The sequence below is a fragment of the Ranitomeya imitator genome, chromosome 2 (assembly GCF_032444005.1).
Source record: "Ranitomeya imitator isolate aRanImi1 chromosome 2, aRanImi1.pri, whole genome shotgun sequence".
Classification (NCBI taxonomy): Eukaryota; Metazoa; Chordata; class Amphibia; order Anura; family Dendrobatidae; genus Ranitomeya; species Ranitomeya imitator.
In genome coordinates, this window is record NC_091283.1 from 494288685 (window position 1) to 494308651 (window position 19967).

The 19967-nt window shown below is 44.0% G+C and overlaps 1 protein-coding gene across 2 annotated transcripts in view; it reads left to right on the top strand.

The window, feature by feature from the left end:
- Positions 1–19967, top strand: part of TMEM98 (transmembrane protein 98) — a 170832-nt gene that overhangs the window by 85021 nt on the left and 65844 nt on the right. Inside the window, exon 1 of one of the 2 annotated variants that reach the window (XM_069751514.1) lies at positions 6422–6525. The exons of the other annotated variant lie outside the window; for it this stretch is intronic. The gene's annotated coding sequence lies outside the window, so the exon portion shown is untranslated. Of the gene's footprint in view, positions 1–6421; positions 6526–19967 lie in introns of those variants that run through there. 2 annotated transcript variants of the gene reach the window in all.

Genomic DNA, 19967 nt, shown 5'->3' on the forward strand with positions numbered 1-19967 from the left:
GCTGGACACACTGGGGGCAGGACTTGAGGCATGGGCAGAATGTAGATACGGGGCATGATTGGAGACACGGGGCAGGATTGGATCATGGGGCAGGACGGATACGATGGAGGCTGGTGGGGCAGGATGTGGAGATCATATGGGGTAGAATGGATACTCATGAGGGCAGGATGCGAGAACATATGGCTGGAGCCAGGAATGAGACACATGGGGCCAGGATGTGGAATATTATTACCATAGGGGATAATTAAGGGATATTATTACTGCAGTGATGTATTTATTTTATTTTTTGAGTATACTGTTTTAAATGGGGGGGCGGTCCTGTTACTGTGCAGAGTGACACTATATCACCTTTTTTTCTTCATGTGATGTAATGTAGAAGTTGTGAAAAATTAAGTAATGTGTTCTGCAAGCGGAGCTCGAGATAACTGTGTTATTTCCTGCAGAAACGAGTCCTGGCTGGAAGGAATGATGGCGGTCTGTGCTGGATGAAAGATGAAGGACTTCACCTAGAGACGTCACTGGTGAGTCAGTGTTACCTATACACTGACACTATACACTGTATACTATATAGAGGTCCTGTGTATAATGTCACCAGTGATCTCTGTATTACCTCTACACAGACACTGCATACTAAGTACAGATCTCCTGTGAATACTGGCACTTATGGTGATAGTATTGTGGGTTTTTTTTTATTACTGATCAGTATTGTAGTATTCAGTCACTATGTAGTGGTAATATGTGGTCTGGAAATGGTGTTGTGGTATTTGTCCCTTGTATGTAGTATTATTCGGTCACTATGTGGCCTGGTCATGGTGTGGTGGTATTAAGTCACAGGTGTGGCATGTCGGGGTGACACCATTAGGCCCAGTTTAAGTTCTACAAAACAGGAAAACCGTTTTTGGTAACCTTTGTGTGTATTGAGCCGGGGGGGGGGGGCGCCAAACTCGGGAACAGCCCCGGGCGGCAAAAGCTCTAGCTACGCCTCTGCTCACAGTCAGCTGTTCCTCTGACTTTGCTGGCTGAAGTGAGGGTTGGCAGGCACACACAGCTCTCCTGGCAGAGGAATGGCAGCGGCAGCAGGTGATGTGAAGGAGCTGCTCCTGCACTTCCCATCACCTGTGCAGTCTGCCAGCTGTGCCGACTATACAATAAAGTGCGCACTGCTGTGCGCAAGCTATGAGCATGCAGGGCAGGTACAAATGAGGGAGGCTGGGGGCGGGGCCCACCGGAGGATTCTCCGGTGTCCCGGTGCCCCAGTCCGACCCTGAATGTATTTATGGGAATAATATTTTTTTTTTTCTTTATTTAGGAATTTTTTTTTTTTTTTACACATGTGGAAAATTTTTTTCTTTACTTTGTCCCAGGGGGGGACATCACAGATCGCTGATCTGACAGTTTGCACAGCACCGATCTGTCCCTATAACGCCGTCACACCGCGATCATGTTTGATCGCGGTGTGCCGGGGGTTAATGTGTCGGGGCGGTCCGTGCGATAGGCAGCTGACACCCGGCCGCAATCGGCCGCGCTCCCCCCGTAAGCGCGGCCGATCGCCCTGGACGTACTATTCCATCCTTTGGAATTTAGGCCCACCCCACATGGATGGAATAGTACGTCCAATGACAGAAAGGGGTTAAGTCCCCCTTGTTCACATCTGGCAGCTGTCAATTTGCCTCCAACACTTTTACTTTCACTTTTTCCCCATTATGTAGATAGGGGCAAAATTGTTTGGTGAATTGGAAAGCGCGGGGTTAAAATTTCACCTCACAACATAGCCTATGACGCTCTGGTCCAGACGTGTGACCGAGTATATACGGTATATCTTTATTGCATGTGATTGTTTATGACGGAGCTAAATGTATCAGTAGTTAAAGAAGTTCTTCTTTTTTTTAAGATGGGTTCTCACAAATAAAAACTCTAAAAGGAGCTTTGCGTATTTGACTCTAAGGACAGTTGCAAAGGAGCATATTTTCGATCCACATGGGATCTGACAAAGTATCAGCTTGCACTCGGACCAATGTGAGTCTGAGTCCATGAACATGTCCAAATTTTTTGTTCCTCTGACAGAGACTGTCTGAGGTAAAAAAAAAATTGCTGCATGTCCAAGTTTGATCTCATATTCGGATCGCACTCCGCCATGCAAGTCAATGAATGCGTGGGAAGCATCAGACCGTACTCTGATGACATCTGAGTGCAGTCCGATTTCCAGGACCTTAGAGAATGGAGAAGATTGAGACTTTTTTTTTTCCATCTTTGTGTCATCTGAGAGAATCGGATCACACTATGCTCACACTATGATCGGAGTTTGGTCAGAATGTAATTTGCATAATCATCAAGATCATGCGGCAGTTTATTGTATTGGCAACACATGTATTTATATGGGCGTAGTCAGATGGCCATATAAATTGGAGCAAGATTGAACTGCAATGCATGGACTGACCGGAGGCTCTCCTGACCCCAGCATGACCGCATCATATAATTCTTTATGTTATCATGCTGAGGTTGAGAGAGCCGCTGGCCAGTCCATGCACTGTGGTTTGATCTAGATCCGATTTCTACGGCGTCCTAAATGAGATCTCCTCTGAGCTGAGTTTTTTGTAATCTAAACAAGCCCAACTTTTCTTGAGTGCGCCTATTAATTACTGCATTGGTTCGTACTGCCACATCATTGATAGCTGCGGGGGCGGCAAGTTCAGCCTGCCTGATGCCAGGCGACCCCATTAGTGAAGTATTTTTCCCCACTTCCCAGGTATGCCAACCGTCATCGGTCCAATAGCGGGTGTAGGTGACTATATCTCCCCTACGCGGCTCATAGCCAATACAGTCTACTTCGGTGGGGGGTGGTCCTTCTGGTTCGGTGGTGGAGACCCCTATTGGTGGCTCTATCTCTTGAATGTAGCCCTTCCTATTCTGGAGGGGAGAGGCCACCACCACCCCCATCGCACCGGAAGCGCAGGTGTCGAGCTAGGGCCTGGATATTGAGCGACTGCTAACGTCGGCTCGGTTACCAAGGTGATAGAGTTCTCCATACCTGTACCAGGTATGTTTCCCCCGATGCTGACCCATTCCACTGTCCTGAATACTGGGATCGGTGACCGTACGGATGGCAGTTCCACCTGGGCGTTCTCCTGGTTCAGGATCGGCCTCACAGCCCTCCGTGTCGTAAAGCCGTTATGCCGCGACAATCGACGCAGCTGCTCCACCCATAGCTGCACGAAGTTGACCTCCACCAGCAGTGGAGACTTGAGGTTGTGGTGGATTGGGTCGCCCTCTTCCAGGTACCCGCTGGTAGCCATCTCTGCTCCTGGACCTTCGGTCGCACACACACACACTGCTCCTCCATTTTCTGGGGGCAGAGTTCCTTGGCTGCTGGGCACGTCGTCATCTCGTAGCAGTAGTCGGAGGGGGCGGTCGTTACTTTTGGCGCCGCTTTGGTAGTCTTCTCCCATGTTGGCACGCCCTTCATCTTCTCCTGCGTCCCTCGTGGCGCGGCAATGGCGGCAGTTTTGGTGGGAATTTTGGTGGCAAATGGCAATACACAGTTCTTTCAATAAATCACAGTTCAAATACGATTCTGGCACAGTTCTTAGGCGCACATGACCTGATTTTCAGGCTTAAGTAGATCCTGTTCATGATGCCAAAGTTTGGAGTGTCCCCAGTAGGGCAGTGGGGTACTCGGATCCGGGCCCTTCGGTTCTCAAGGGAGATGTCACAGTGGCTGACCCGGTCCGTGACCCTACGCGACGTCCGTTAATAAATGGGGGGAAAGGTCTTTAAATGGATAGTGTTCGTGACGCCACCTGTGGTATTCGGACAGGGTGACCAACGCTGCTTAAGGGTCCGCTGGGGTGATGTGATGGCAGCTAGATGGTATACCTTCCCATAGGTGAAGTATGTCCCCAGGGCTTCCCAGAGTGTAGATCAGTGGTCCCCAACTCCAGGCCTCGAGGGCCGCCAACAGTGCAGGTTTTCAGGATTTCCTTAGTATTGCATAGGGGTTGGAATCATCACCTGTGCAGATGATCACATTACCACCGATGCAATACTAAAGAAATCCTGAAAACCTGCACTGTTGGCGGCCCTCGAGGCCTGGAGTTGGGGACCCCTGGTGTAGATGGTTGACGGTGTGAGGCGCAGTGAAGAACGAGAACACAAGGTTGCAGTCTCTTTACCTTTTTACTGAAGGCTTCAACGTCCTCTGTCCAGAGCACGGGATCACAGGGCAGGCAGAGTCTGGCTGGTCCGAAGGCAATTCCAGAGTCCCCTTATCCAGGTGGAAATCCATAGCCTTCCTCTAGCACCTGAGTGTTGTAGTCCCTCCCTGCTGAGCTTCTCAGAACTGAACTGTTGCTCAGTGGTCAAAGGTGTTGGTTTCAAATGAAAGTAAATTTTGCATTTCATTTGGAAATCAAGGTCCCAGAGTCTGGAGGAAGAGTGGAGAGGCCACAATCCAAGCTGCTTCAGGTCTAGTGTGAAGTTTCAATCAGTGATGGTTTGGGGAGCCATGTCATCTGCTGGTGTAGGTCCACTGTGTTTTATCAAGACAAAAGTCAGCGCAGCCGTTTACCAGAAAATTTTAGAGCACTTCATGCTTCCCTCTGCCGACAAGCTTTTTGGAGATGGAAATGTCATTCTCCAGCAGGACTTTGCACCTGTCCACACTGCCAAAAGTACCAATACCTGGTGTAAAGACAACAGTATGCCTGTGCTTGATAGGCCAGCAAACTCGCCTAACCTATGGGGTATTGTCAAGAGGAAGATAACAGACACCAGACCCAACAATACAGATAAGCTGAGGGCTGCCATCAAAGCAACCTGGACTTCCATAACACCTCAGCAGTGCCACAGGTTGATCGCCTCCATGCCACGCTGCATTGATGCAGTAATTGATGCAAAAGGAGCCCCGACCAAATATTGAGTGCATTTACTGAACATACATTTCAGTAGGCCAACATTTCTGATTTTAAAATCATTTTTCAAGCCGGTGTTATAAAGTATTCTAACTTACTGAGATAATGGCTGTAAGCCATAATCTTAAACATTAAAGGGAACCTGTCACCCCGTTTTTTGAGATTGAGCTATAAATACTGTTAAATAGGGCCTGCGCTGTGTGTTACTATAGTGTATGTAGTGTACCCCGATTCCCCATGTATGCTGAGAAATAACTTACCAAAGTCGCCGTTTTTGCCTGTCAATCAGGCAGGTCAGGTCGGGAGGGCGTGGTGACATCGCTGGTTCTTCCTCAGCTTTACGTTGGTGGCGTAGTGGCGTAGTGGTGAACAAGCAGCGCGCGATTTGCGCTGTCATCCCTTTCGTCGGTGGGGGCGGCCATCTTCCTGGGGCCGCGCGTGCGCAGATCGAGTGCTCTGCTGCACGGGGCTTCAGGAAAATGGCCGCGGGATGCCGCGCGTGCGCATTAGAGATCGCGGCGGCCATTTTCCCAAAGCCGAGTTTGCATCTCGGCTTTGGGAAAATGGCCGCCGCGATCTCTAATGCGCACGCACGGCATCCCGCGGCCATTTTCCTGAAGCCCCGTGCAGCAGAGCACTCGATCTGCGCACGCGCGGCCCCAGGAAGATGGCCGCCCCCACCGACGAAAGGGATGACAGCGCAGATCGCGCGCTGCTTGTTCACCACTACGCCACCAACGTAAAGCTGAGGAAGAACCAGCGATGTCACCACGCCCTCCCGACCTGACCAGCCTGATTGACAGGCGAAAACGGCGACTTTGGTAAGTTATTTCTCAGCATAGGTGGGGAATCGGGGTACACTACATACACTATAGGAACACACAGCGCAGGCCCTATTTAACAGTATTTATAGCTCAATCTCAAAAAAACGGGGTGACAGGTTCCCTTTAACATAAATAAACACTTGAAATAGATCACTCTATTTGTAATGAAGAACTGATAATAAATTAACTTTCTGATGATATTCTAATTGTGTGAGAAGCACTTGTGTATATATATTATATCACTCCTCTAATTTTGTGAGAAGCACCTGTATATATATTATATCGCTGCTCGGACACCTCTCCCCTCACCTACTGTATCCTCACCTATCGCTTGTAGATTGTGAGCCCTTGCGAGCAGGGTCCTCTTTTTTCCTGTACCAGTCAGTGACCTGTATTGTTCAAGATTACTGTACTTGTTTTTTACTATGTATACCCCTTTCACATGTAAAACGCCATGAAATAAATGGTGCTATAACAATAAATAGTAATATATAATATTTATATTTTATAATGCATATGATATATATATATATATATATATATATATATATATATATATACATATACATATATATGTCCATGTATAGGGTATTTTTATGCTTTTTATGTTGCTTTAATATAAGGAGAAAAAAATGTATATATTGCTAATTTGTGTGTGTGCTCTGAGTGCACTGACTAATCCCATAATGCACAGGGCTAGGTTCTCTGCAATCTGTCAGGCTGGAATGTGTTCTTACTCCCAGTGTCTCAGATAAGAACAGGAATGTGGGAATGGAGGAAACTGAGAACAAAAGGTAAAGTTACTTTTCTCCCTTTTCATATATTACCTTACTGTCGTTATGTTACCTATACCTATATTACCTCCTTATACACTGAGATGACAAAATATTGGGCAATGTTATATTAGGTATAAAACTTGTACTGGTAGTATAGTGAGGTTTATACGCTGGGTTTACGGGGGAAGGGTAAGATGATTTATCTCTTCCGGACTGTTTTTTCTTCTTGAACTTCATGAATGTATATAGAAAAGTGATGTTGGCCACCTTTCTATAAAGCTTTTGATACAATCTTATTTCATTCAAAATATTTTTATATTTTCTCTTTTCATGCTTTTATGTATTGTTATTGAATCAATTTTGATACCGCTCTACTTTAGAATTAGCCCACTTTTTTTAAAATCTTTTTCCAAAAGTTGCAAAATCAGAATAACTTTATTAACAAGTATTCACAGATATGATGTGGTCTATATTGCATTGTAAAATTTGGATAGGGGCTCTTTAAAACCTGTGTGACTAATCCAGCTTGTGTAAAACAGCAGGAATTTTAATCCTCTTACTGACTTTTCTCAATTTTTGTTTTCAATGTTATTTTATTTAGTGTGGAAACGTTGATGGCTAATTGATGTAAATTATACATAATGTAAAACCCTTAAATTGTAATTATAAATTACAAAAATATTATCAAATACTGTATATTAAGGCATCAAGTAGTCCTTGTGATCCTATAAAAACATAAGACTAAAGGTTGAGTATACATGAGATTCAGATTTATACAAAAGTAATGGAAGGGCAACATTTTTTTCTGTCTGTCAAAAACCCTCCTGCAAAAGGTACACTTGGTTGGGCCTCATTCAGACATCTGTGAGTCACGTACATCTTCTATCCGTGCTTTTCATGAATAGAACATGTACAGTTGTGCTAAAAAGTTTTACATAGCCTGGCAGAATTTTTGCTTTCTTGGCATTTTTTCACAGAATATGAATTATAACACCAAAACCTTTTCTCCACTCGTGGTTAGTGGTTGGGTGAAGCCATTTTTGTCAAACTACTGTGATTTATCTTTTTAAATCATAATTACAACCCAAAACATCCAAATGACCCTGACCCTGATCATACCCTGGTGATTTTGGCCTGAAAACATGCACAGAAGTTGACACGAATGGGTTTGAATGGCTACTAAAGGTGACATCCTCACCTGTGACCTGTTTGCTTCTAATCAGTGTGTGTACATAAAAGCTGAGCGAGTTTCTGGGATCCAGACAGACTCTTGCATCTTTCATCCAGCCACTGATGTTTCTGCATTGTTAGTCATGGGGAAAACAAAAGAATTGTGAACAGACCTACGGGAAAAGGTAGTTGAACTGTATAAAACAGGAAAGGGATGCAAAAAGATATCCAAGGAATTGATAATGCCAGTCAGCAGCGGTCAAACTGTGATTAACAACTGTAAAATCAGTGGCTCTATAAAAACAAAACCACAGTCAGATAGACCAACAAAAATGTAGTCCACAACTGCCAGGAAAATTATTCGGGATGCAAAGAAAAACCAACAAATAACATCAGCTGAAATACAGGACTCACTGAAAACCAGTGGTGTGACTGTTTCAAGATGCACAATAAGGAGGCACTTGAAGAAAAATGGGCTGCATAATGGAGATGCCAAAAGAAAGCCATTACTGCACAAATGCCACAAAGCATCTCTCCTACAATTTGCAAAACGGCACAGAGACAAGCCTCAAAACGTCTGGAACAAGGTAATTTGGAGCATTGACACAAAAATTGAACTTTTTGGCCACAACTATAAACGTTTAGATTTGGAGAGAGGTCACCAAGGCATATGATGAAAGGAACACAATTCCTACTGTAAAGCACAGAGGTGGATTGCTGATGTTTTTGGGGATATATAAGCTACAAATGCTTAGGAAACTTGGTCAAAGTTGAAGGAAAGATGAATGCAGCACGTTATCAGCAAATACTGGTGGCAAATTTGCACTCATCAGCCCGGAAGCTGTGCATGGGACGTACTTGGACGTTCCAACATGACAATGACCCCCCAAAAAAGGCAAAGTCGACCTGTCATTGGCTACAGCAGAAAAAAGTGAAGGTTCTGGAGTGGCTGTCATGATCCAGACCGGGTTTTGAGTCCTGTCTGCCTTTTTCCCGGTCTGATCATGTCAGGGATTAAATTCTCAGCCTCACTCTGGTCTCAGCTTTGCTATTTATCTCCACTGCATTCTGCAGGCGGTGTCAGTTAGAACTTCTGCCTATGGCATGAGTAGCTGATTCTGATTATATCCTGATTTGTCCTGCTGCAATTCCTGACTGTTCCCATGTCTGTTCATTCCCTTCCCCCTTTTCCGACTCAGTGTTTCCCCTTTGTGTTTGGACTATCTGGTACTTGACTCGGCTTTGACTCTAACCTGACTCTGTCTTTTGCTCCTGGTACTTCTGATTCCGTCTGGTATTGACCCCCTGGCGAGTCTCTGACTCTGAGTTGGTATTCCCCTTTGTACTACATTACTCTCCTGGTTTTGATGCAGCTTGTTTAACTACCCTGTTGCCACCTGGTGGTGGCCTCGCTGCAGCGCTGCAGGTCTGCTCTGGCAAATGTTGCAGTCTTCCCTCCACTCTACTGCCATCTAGTGGAGCATACATCTACCTGCATAGCTGCGGCGTGACAGTGGCCATCTCACTCTCCTGACCTCAATATCATTGAGCCACTCTGGGGAGATCTCAAGCACGCAGTTCATGCTAGACAGCCCAGAAATTTACAAGAACTGGAGGGTTTTTTGCCAAGAAGAGAGGGAAGCTTTACTATCTGAGAAAATAAAGAACCTCATCCACAAAAGACTTCAAGCTGTCATTGATGTTAGAGGGGGCAATGCACGGTATTAAGAAAGTGGGTATGTAATCTTTTGATCAGGGTCATTTGGATGTTTTGGGTTAATTATGATTTATAAAGAGAAAACACAGTAGTTTGACAATAAATGGCTTTACCCAACCACTAACTATGAGTGGAGAAAAAGTTTTGGTGCTCTCACTCATATTCTCTGAAAAAAAGGCAAGAAAGCAAAAATTCTGCTGGGGTTTTTAAACTTTTGAGCACAACTGTACTTATAGTAGAGTTCACATGTCCAGTTTTTTTGCAGAGAGAGACACATAACTTTTTGATCCAAGACATAGATCAAAATTACCCATGCAAGTCTATGGGTCTGTGAAAATTACGGACAGCACAAGGATGACATCAGTGTGAAGTTGCCGTGTGCTGTCTGTGATTAACAAAGTATTAGGAGAAACTTTGCAATTTTGTTTTGATTTTTTTTTTCCTGATGAAACACTGATGGTAAACACTGACACTGATCAAGGTCCCCCTGCTTATGCCAGCACATGTCCAGTCCTGTTTCAAGTTCACCAATGACCAGAGGAGGCATGGAAGAAGGTCGTGTTCAAATGAAACCAAAATAGAACTTTTTGGTATCAACTCCACTCGCCGTGTTTGGAGGAAAAAGAAGGATGAGTACAACCCCCAAGAACACCGTCCCATCCGTGAAGCATGGTGGGGGAAACATCACAGTTTAAGGGTGATTTTCTGCAAAGGGAACAGGATGACTGCACCATACTGAAGGGAGGATGGATGGGGTCACGTATCATGAGATTTTGGCCAGCAACCCCCTTTCCTCACTAAGAAGATTGAAGATGGGTCATTGAGCCATGACCCATGGCAACCCACTCAGGTCGCTCACTGATATGAATCTCTCTGTTCACAAAGATGACCCCCCAAAATATCCTCTAATTTCTTTATAATCTACTGCTCACATGGGACACACCATTGAAAAGAGCATTTATATCAAAATAGGAGAAAGACTTAGAAATATTGTTCATGGAAATCCAGACCAAACACATCTAAAACTTTTCTCAAGGACCCTCACTCTGTGTTAGAGCTCAAGAAAACATGTATAAAATAGAGGCACAATTGTAAACAACTCCTCTCCAGACTCACAAATGATTCCCAAGCAAAATTAAGGACACTGTAGAGACAAAGGATCCTATCTACATACATAGCGGTCCTTCCCGAGCATTCGGTACTTCTGGAGAGATGTCTCTCAAATCCTAGCAGAACTACTCCATTCTCGCAAAACCCTGACTCCAGAGCAAGTCTTCGTAAACATTCTAGTCAGGCCCAACAACTGATTCATATCTAAGTTAGCCTCATTTTTACAAGTGGCACCAAAGTTCTAATACCCTCATCGTGGTGCACAACCAACAGTCCCCTTAAGAAACAACAGCTCCTCAAAATAGACCAGCTCTACCATTATTGAAGAATTAGCCCTCACCCACCATAATTTAACCCCTTTCCACAGGAATTGGTCGCCATGGCAGAAATACAGTACTTCCTCCCAGTTTGTCTCCCTTACCACTACACACACATAGGGTGTGGTGTCTGGAGTATACCTTATTAACTGGCCAGCTCCATTGCAGTCTTTGCAACATCTTGCTCCAAATTGGAAATAATCTCACCCCTGTCAAAAAATAAGATAGGTGACACCTAAACCCCCTACTCCTTCCTGTACCCTTAGTTACACCTACCCACCTTTCTTATACCCACTAATGTTGTTCTGTTTTTGTCTGTTGATTACATTTAACTAAAAAAGGAAAAGCTTTTCAGCATGCTCTAAAATGCTCTACAAAATTAATAATGAGACCTCCAGGATATGAACGCTGAAGATCTGATTAATCATCATTTCTTCTGTACTCGCAATGTTTTCTATTTCCAAAATTAATTAATTGTACTGGCTTCATTTTATGTATGTTGTACTTGATTTTCCTAATAAATGAAACATTGAAAAGAAAGGAGTTGGGTCTTCCAGCATGATAATTAATGACCCGAAACACATAGCCAGGGAAACTAAGGTGTGGCTCCATAAGAAGCTTTGCAAGGACCTGGAGTGGCTTAGGCAATCTCCAGTCCTGAACCCAATAGAAAATCTTAGAAATCAATAGAAAACCGACACTTGAAAGATCTGGAGATCTGCATGGAGGAGTGGGCCAAAATCCCTGCTGCAGTGTGTGCAAGCTTCGTCAAGAACTACAAGAAACATCTGACCTCTGTAATTGCAAACAAAGGTTTCTGTACCAAATATTACTTTCTGTTTTTCTATTGTATGAAATACCTATTTCATGCAATAAAATGCAAATTACTTGTGTAAAAATCATAGAATGTGATTTTCTGGATTTTTTTTAAAGATTCTGTCTATCATAGTTGAAGTGTACCTACGATAAAAATTACAGACCTTTCCATTGTTTGTCGGTGGGAAAACTTGCAAAATGGGCAGTGTATCAAATAGTTATTTTCCTTACTGTATATGTGGTGGAAAGCTACTGTTTGGTGCACGGCAAGGCTCAGGAAGGAAGGAGTGCCAACTGAATTCTGAAGCTCAGTAATAGCTGAAATACATTGTGGATGCTATGTCACATTTGACATGCCCCTGACATGCCAAAACAAAAACAGAAACACCAACGAGTTTCCTCATTTTGGAAACTGCACCTCTTGCAGAATTCATTTAGGAGTGTAGTGAGGATTTTTAACTTTCAGGCGATTCACAGAATTGTATAACATAATGCTGAGTAAATGGAAAATTACAATTTTTTGCCACTAAAATGTTACTTTGACCACAAGTTTTTATTTTTCAAAAGGGATACTAAGAGAAAATGAGTGGTACAATTTGCTATGCAATTACTTCCGAGAACGCCAAAATGCTACTTGTTATTGGGAACTGCTTTTAAGGCACAGTGGAAGGCTCAGAAGGGAAAGAATGCCATATTATAGTGCAGATTGTACTATTATGGTTTGCAGGTGCCATGACTTACTGGAAGAGCTCCTAAGGTGCCAGAAAATCAGAATCCCCCATCCATAAGTGACACTATTTTACAATTTAAACCTCTTAATGAACTCATCTGGGGGTGCTGTGATCATATTGACACCACAAGTGTGTCACAGAATTTTATACCGTTGGAGAGTGAAGAAAAAATAATTACATTTTACCACAAATTTTGTTTTAGCCCAAGATTTTACATTTTAACATGGGAAAATGGGTAAAAATGGCACCAAGATTTGTTACACAATTTATGCTGAACATGGCAATACCCTATATGTGGCTGTACAGTACTGCTTAGCCACACTGACTCGGGAGGTACAAAGTGCAATTTGACTCCTGGAACACAGCTTTTCCTAGAATAGCTTGCCGACACCATATACAGAGCCCCTAAATGCTAGAAGAGCAGAATCCCCCCCTCAAGTGACCCCATTTTGGAAATACAAAATAAACACCCTTAGGAATTTATCTACAGGTGTAGTGACGATTTGACTCCATAGGTGTTTTTTTTTTTTTTTTTTAGAAATGGGCAGTAGTGGATGTTGCTAGGTGAAAATTGAAAATCTTCACCTGTAGTGCCCATACATTGTAGTGCCCAGTATGTTGTGGTGCCCCTGCGTTGCGCCCAGCTCATGACTCTGGAGACATGGACTCCATAAATTAAGTGGGCTCTCATCGCTACAGAAATGCCAAAGATGTGGACGCTCAATGTGGTTTAGGCACACTGTGGGGCTCAGAAGAGAGATGGACCTTTTGGATTTAGGAATTCAGAATTTGCTGAATGTCTTCTGGGAGGAGCTATTTTGCTTTTCCAGAGCCTTTGTACTACAAAAAACATGGAACCCCCTATATAATAACAGATGATGGACCTGAGTGGGGACGTGCATTTTTTGTGGATTGAGTTGAAGCTTTTATTGGGAACATTTTACATAGCATTTTAGATCAAGTTTATCCTGAGCTTTACGCTGAACACATATATCGGGATTTCTATCTAAATCTCCAAATTATGTGATTCAGATAAAATCCATGAGGGATCTATTCACTATAATGTGGCAGCAGAGTTCCTCTGTACTCCAGTTGGCCTCTATTCAGCGGGGTCCTTTTCAGAAATGCAGAAAACTGTGGTCGACCGCACTTTTATGAACTATTAAAAAGGCATACACCGCTGGTTCATAGGAGTCCACAGTGTCTACATCTGCCTCATTATAGGGAATCTTCCAATGAGTGTTATGTCTGAATCACATATTTCAGAGATTTACATGGAATCACCAGTGTAAGCGCTCAATGTAGAGCGCAGGGTAAATATGAGCCGAGTCTTACTGCAGTTTTGTCAGACAGAGTGAACAAATCAACAGAAGGTCAATAATTGTTTCTATTTATTGTTACACTGTTCCTCGTGCAATATTGCTTAGACAACTTTATTCTTCGAGTCAGTGCAATTACAGCGATACCAGACTTAGAGCTTTTTTTCTGTTTGGCTGCTATCACACACTAAAAGACGCTTTTTTTGCAAAAACAAGTTTTTGCATAAATTTTCCATGTTTCTGCTGACAGTGTTATTTGAAGGCTTCTTTTTTTGTGGGATAAGTTGATGTTTTTATTTTTGATATTTTCGGGCACATCACATTTTTAGCGCACTTTTTATTACAGTTTTTGGGAGACAAAATGAACAAAAACCAGCAATTCAGGAATTGTTTTTTGGGCAGATTTTTTATGCCATTCCACGTATGGTAAAATTGATAAGGCAGCTTTATTCTTCTGGTCAGTACGATTACAGCGATACATTTATATATTTTTATTTTTTTTGCTGCTTTTTCACAAAACTATTTTAAAGAAAAGAGAATTATTTTTGCATCACTGTATTAATAATAATAATAATAATAATAATACCGTATATACTCGAGTATAAGCCGACCCGAGTATAAGCCGACCCCCCCCTAATTTTGCCACAAAAAACTGGGAAAACGTATTGACTCGAGTATAAGCCTAGGGTGGGAAATGAAGCAGCTACCGGTGAATTTCAAAAATAAAAATAGATGCTCCATACCGTTCATTATTGCCCCATAAGATGCTCCATATAAAGCTGTGCCACATATAATGCTCCATACTGTTCATTATTGCCCCATAGATGTGCCATAGAAAGCTCTGCCATATAGTGCTCTGCAACGTTAATTATTGCCCCATAGATGTGCCATATAGTGCTCTGCACCGTTCATTATTGCCCCATAGATGTGCCATATAAAGCTGTGCCATATAGTGCTCTGCACCGTTCATTATTGCCCCATAGATGTGCCATATAGTGCTCTGCGCCGTTCATTATTGCCCCATAGCTGTGCCATATAGTGCTCTGCGCCGTTCATTATTGCCCCATAGCTGCCATATAGTGCTCTGCGCCGTTCAGTATTGCCCCATAGCTGTGCCATATAGTGCTCTGCACTGTTCATTATTGCCCCATAGCTGCCATATAGTGCTCTGCACCGTTCATTATTGCCCCATAGCTGCCATATAGTGCTCTGCGCCGTTCATTATTGCCCCATAGCTGTGCCATATAGTGCTCTGCGCCATTCAGTATTGCCCCATAGCTGAGCCGTATAGTGCTCTGCACCGTTCATTATTGCCCCATAGCTGCCATATAGTGCTCTGCGCCGTTCATTATTGCCCCATAGCTGTGCCATATAGTGCTCTGCGCCATTCAGTATTGCCCCATAGCTGAGCCATATAGTGCTCTGCACCATTCATTATTGCCCCATAGCTGTGCCATATAGTGCTCTGCGCCGTTCAGTATTGCCCCATAGCTGTGCCATATAGTGCTCTGCGCCGTTCATTATTGCCCCATAGCTGCCATATAGTGCTCTGCGCCGTTCATTATTGCCCCATAGCTGCCATATAGTGCTCTGCGCCGTTCAGTATTGCCCCATAGCTGCCATATAGTGCTCTGCACCGTTCAGTATTGCCCCATAGCTGCCATATAGTGCTCTGCGCCGTTCAGTATTGCCCCATAGCTGTGCCATATAGTGCTCTGCACCGTTCATTATTGCCCCATAGCTGCCATATAGTGCTCTGCGCCGTTCAGTATTGCCCCATAGCTGTGCCATAGAAAGCTGTGCCATTGCTGCTGCTGCTGCTGCAATAAAAAAAAAACGCCATACTCACCTCTCTTGCTTGCAGCTCCCAGCGTCCGGTCCCGGCGTCTCTCCGCACTGACTGATCAGGCAGAGGGCGGTGCGCACACTATATGCGTCATCGCGCCCTCTGACCTGCACAGTCAGAGCGGAGAGACGCCGGGAAGATGGAGTGGCGCCCGGCGTGTGGAACGGGGACATGTGAATATGACATACTTACCTGCTCCCGGCGTCCCGCTCCCTCTGCCTGTCACACGGTCTTCGGTGCCGCAACCTCTTCCTCTATCAGTGGTCACCGGCACCGCTGATTAGAGAAATGAATATGCGGCTCCACCCCTATGGGAGGTGGAGCCGCATATTCATTTCTCTAATGAGCGGTCCCACATGACCGCTGAAGAGGAGAACTGCAGCACCGAAGACCGTGTGACGGGCAGGGGGATCGCCAGGATCGCCCGGACTAGGTGAGTATGCCTCAGCGCCCTCTCCCCCTCACCCGCCGCCCCTGCCGCCCACCGTGACTCGAGTATAAGCCGAGAGGGGCACTTTCAGCCCAAAATTTTGGGCTGAAAATCTCGGCTTATACTCGAGTATATACAGGTCCTTCTCAAAAAATTAGCATATAGTGTTAAATTTCATTATTTACCATAATGTAATGATTACAATTAAACTTTCATATATTATAGATTCATTATCCACCAACTGAAATTTGTCAGGTCTTTTATTGTTTTAATACTGATGATTTTGGCATACAACTCCTGATAACCCAAAAAACCTGTCTCAATAAATTAGCATATTTCACCCATCCAATCAAATAAAAGTGTTTTTTAATAACAAACAAAAAAACCATCAAATAATAATGTTCAGTTATGCACTCAATACTTGGTCGGGAATCCTTTGGCAGAAATGACTGCTTCAATGCGGCGTGGCATGGAGGCAATCAGCCTGTGACACTGCTGAGATGTTATGGAGGCCCAGGATGCTTCAATAGCGGCCTTAAGCTCATCCAGAGTGTTGGGTCTTGCGTCTCTCAACTTTCTCTTCACAATATCCCACAGATTCTCTATGGGGTTCAGGTCAGGAGAGTTGGCAGGCCAATTGAGCACAGTAATACCATGGTCAGTAAACCATTTACCAGTGGTTTTGGCACTGTGAGCAGGTGCCAGGTCGTGCTGAAAAATGAAATCTTCATCTCCATAAAGCATTTCAGCCGATGGAAGCATGAAGTGCTCCAAAATCTCCTGATAGCTAGCTGCATTGACCCTGCCCTTGATGAAACACAGTGGACCAACACCAGCAGCTGACATGGCACCCCACACCATCACTGACTGTGGGTACTTGACACTGGACTTCAGGCATTTTGGCATTTCCTTCTCCCCAGTCTTCCTCCAGACTCTGGCACCTTGATTTCCGAATGACATGCAAAATTTGCTTTCATCAGAAAAAAGTACTTGGGACCACTTAGCAACAGTCCAGTGCTGCTTCTCTGTAGCCCAGGTCAGGCGCCTCTGCCGCTGTTTATGGTTCAAAAGTGGCTTTACCTGGGGAATGCGGCACCTGTAGCCCATTTCCTGCACACGCCTGTGCACGGTGCCTCTGGATGTTTCCACACCAGACTCAGTCCACTGCTTCCTCAGGTTCCCCAAGGTCTGGAATCGGTCCTTCTCCACAATCTTCCTCAGGGTCCGGTCTCCTCTTCTCGTTGTACAGCGTTTTCTGCCACATTGTTTCCTTCCAACAGACTTACCATTGAGGTGCCTTGATACAGCACTCTGGGAACAGCCTATTTGTTGAGAAATTTCTTTCTGGGTCTTACCCTCTTGCTTGAGGGTGTCAATGATGGCCTTCTTGACATCTGTCAGGTCGCTAGTCTTACCCATGATGGGGGTTTTGAGTAATGAACCAGGCAGGGAGTTTATAAAAGCCTCAGGTATCTTTTGCATGTGTTTAGAGTTAATTAGTTGATTCAGAAGATTAGGGTAATAGGTCGTTTAGAGAACCTTTTCTTGATATGCTAATTTATTGAGACAGGTTTTTTGGGTTATCAGGAGTTGTATGCCAAAATCATCAGTATTAAAACAATAAAAGACCTGACAAATTTCAGTTGGTGGATAATGAATCTATAATATATGAAAGTTTAATTGTAATCATTACATTATGGTAAATAATGAAATTTAACACTATATGCTAATCTTTTGAGAAGGACCTGTACGGTAATAATTTTTATTTATATAGCGCCAACATATGCCGCAGCGCTTTACAAATTATGGAGGGGACTTGTACAGACAATAGACATTACAGCATAACAGAAATACAGTTCAAAACAGATACCAGGAGGAATGAGGGCCCTGCTCGCAAGCTTACAAACTATGAGGAAAAGGGGAGACACGAGAGGTGGATTGTGAGAGCTACAGTATAGCCTTTATATTTTTCCACTGATGGAGATGTGTGGTGGCTTGTTTTTTTGCGGGACAAGATAGCGTTTTCAGAGATACCATATTTATTTACATGGGTCTTTTTCATCAAATTTCATTCCACTTTTTGCTTGGTTTTAAGCATAGACTTTGCCTCTTTTCTAATTTATTTTATTAACGGTGTTCATTGAAGGGGTTAACTAGTGTGATAGTTTTATAGTTCAGGTCGTTCTGGATGCAGCGATACCAAATATATGTACCTTTTTTTTTTTACATAAATATGAGCATTATATAAGTATAATATACACTGCTCAAAAAAATAAAGGGAACACTTAAATAACAGAATGTAACTCCAAGTAAATCAAACGTCTGTGAAATCAAACTGTCCACTTTGGAAGCAACACTGTTTGACAATCAATTTCACATGCTGTTGTGCAAATGGAATAGACAACAGATAGAAATTATTGGCAATTATCAAGACACACTCAATAAAGGAGTGGTTCTGCAGGTGGGGACCACAGACCACATCTCAGTACCAATGCTTTCTGGCTGATGTTTTGGTCACGTTTGAATGTTGGTTTTGCTTTCACACTCGTGGCAGCATTAGACGGACCCTACAACCCACGCAAGTGGCTCAGGTAGTGCAGCTCACCCAGGATGGCACATCATTACGAGCTGTGGCAAGAAGGATAGCTGTGTCTCTCAGTGTAATGTCCAGAGGCTGGAGGCGCTACCAGGAGATAGGCCAGTACACCAGGAGACGTGGAGAGGGCCGTAGGAGGGCAACAACACAGCAGCAGGACCGCTACCTCAGCCTTTGTGCAAGGAGGAACAGGAGGAGCACTACCAGAGCACTGCAAAATGACCTCCAGCAGGCCACAAATGTGCATGTGTCTGCACAAACTGTTAGAAACCAACTCCATGAGGATGGTCTGAGTGCCAGACGTCCACAGATGGGGGTTGTGCTTACAGCCCAACACCATGCAGGATGCTTGGCATTTGCCACAGAACACCAGGATTGGCAAATTCGCCTCTGGCATCCTGTGCTCTTCACAGATGAAGGCAGGTTCACACTGAGCACATGTGACAGAGTCTGGAGACGCCATGGAGAGCGATCTGCTGCCTGCAACATCCTTCAGCATGACCAGTTTGGCAGTGGGTCAGTAATGGTGTGTGGTGGCATTTCTTTAGATCGCTGCACAGCCCTCCATGTGCTTGCTAGAAGTAGCCTGACTGCCATTAGGTATCGAGATGAGATCCTCAGACGCCTTGTGAGACCATATGTTGGTGCGGTTGGCCGTGGGTTCCTCCTAATGCAGGACAATTCCAGACCTCATGTGGCTAGAGTGTCAGCAGTTCCTGCAAGAAGGCATTGAAGCTATGGACTGGCCCGCCTGTTCCCCAGACCTGAATCTGATTGAACACATCTGGAACATCATGTCTCGCACCATCCACCAACATCACGTTGCACCACAGACTGTCCAGTAGTTGGCGGATGCTTTAGCCCAGGTCTGGGAGGAGATCCCTCAGGAGACCATCCGCCACCTCATCAGGATCATACCTAGGCGTTGTAGGGAGGTCATACAGGCACTTGGTGGCCACACACACTACTGAACATCATTTCCTTGTCTTGAGGCATTTCCACTGAAGTTGGATCAGCCTGTAATTTGATTTTCAACTTTGATTTTGAGTATCATTCCAAATCCAGACCTCCATCAGATATTCATTTTGATTTACATTGATCATTTTTAGGTTTTATTGATCTCAACACATTCCACTATGTAATTAATAAAGATTTGCAACTGAAATATTTCATTTAGTGATATCTAGGATGTGGGATTTTAGTATTCCCTTTATTTTTTTGAGCAGTGTATATTTTTTATTATTATTATTTAGTAAAAAAATAGTTTTACAATTTTTTTTTACTTTTATTAATTAGTCCCTCTATGGGACTTTACCTTTTATTACGCTGATCACTAGTATAATGCAGTGCAATGCACTAGCATTGCAATGCTTTATACCTGTCAGGGCTGCACTGACAGAAGCCTCTT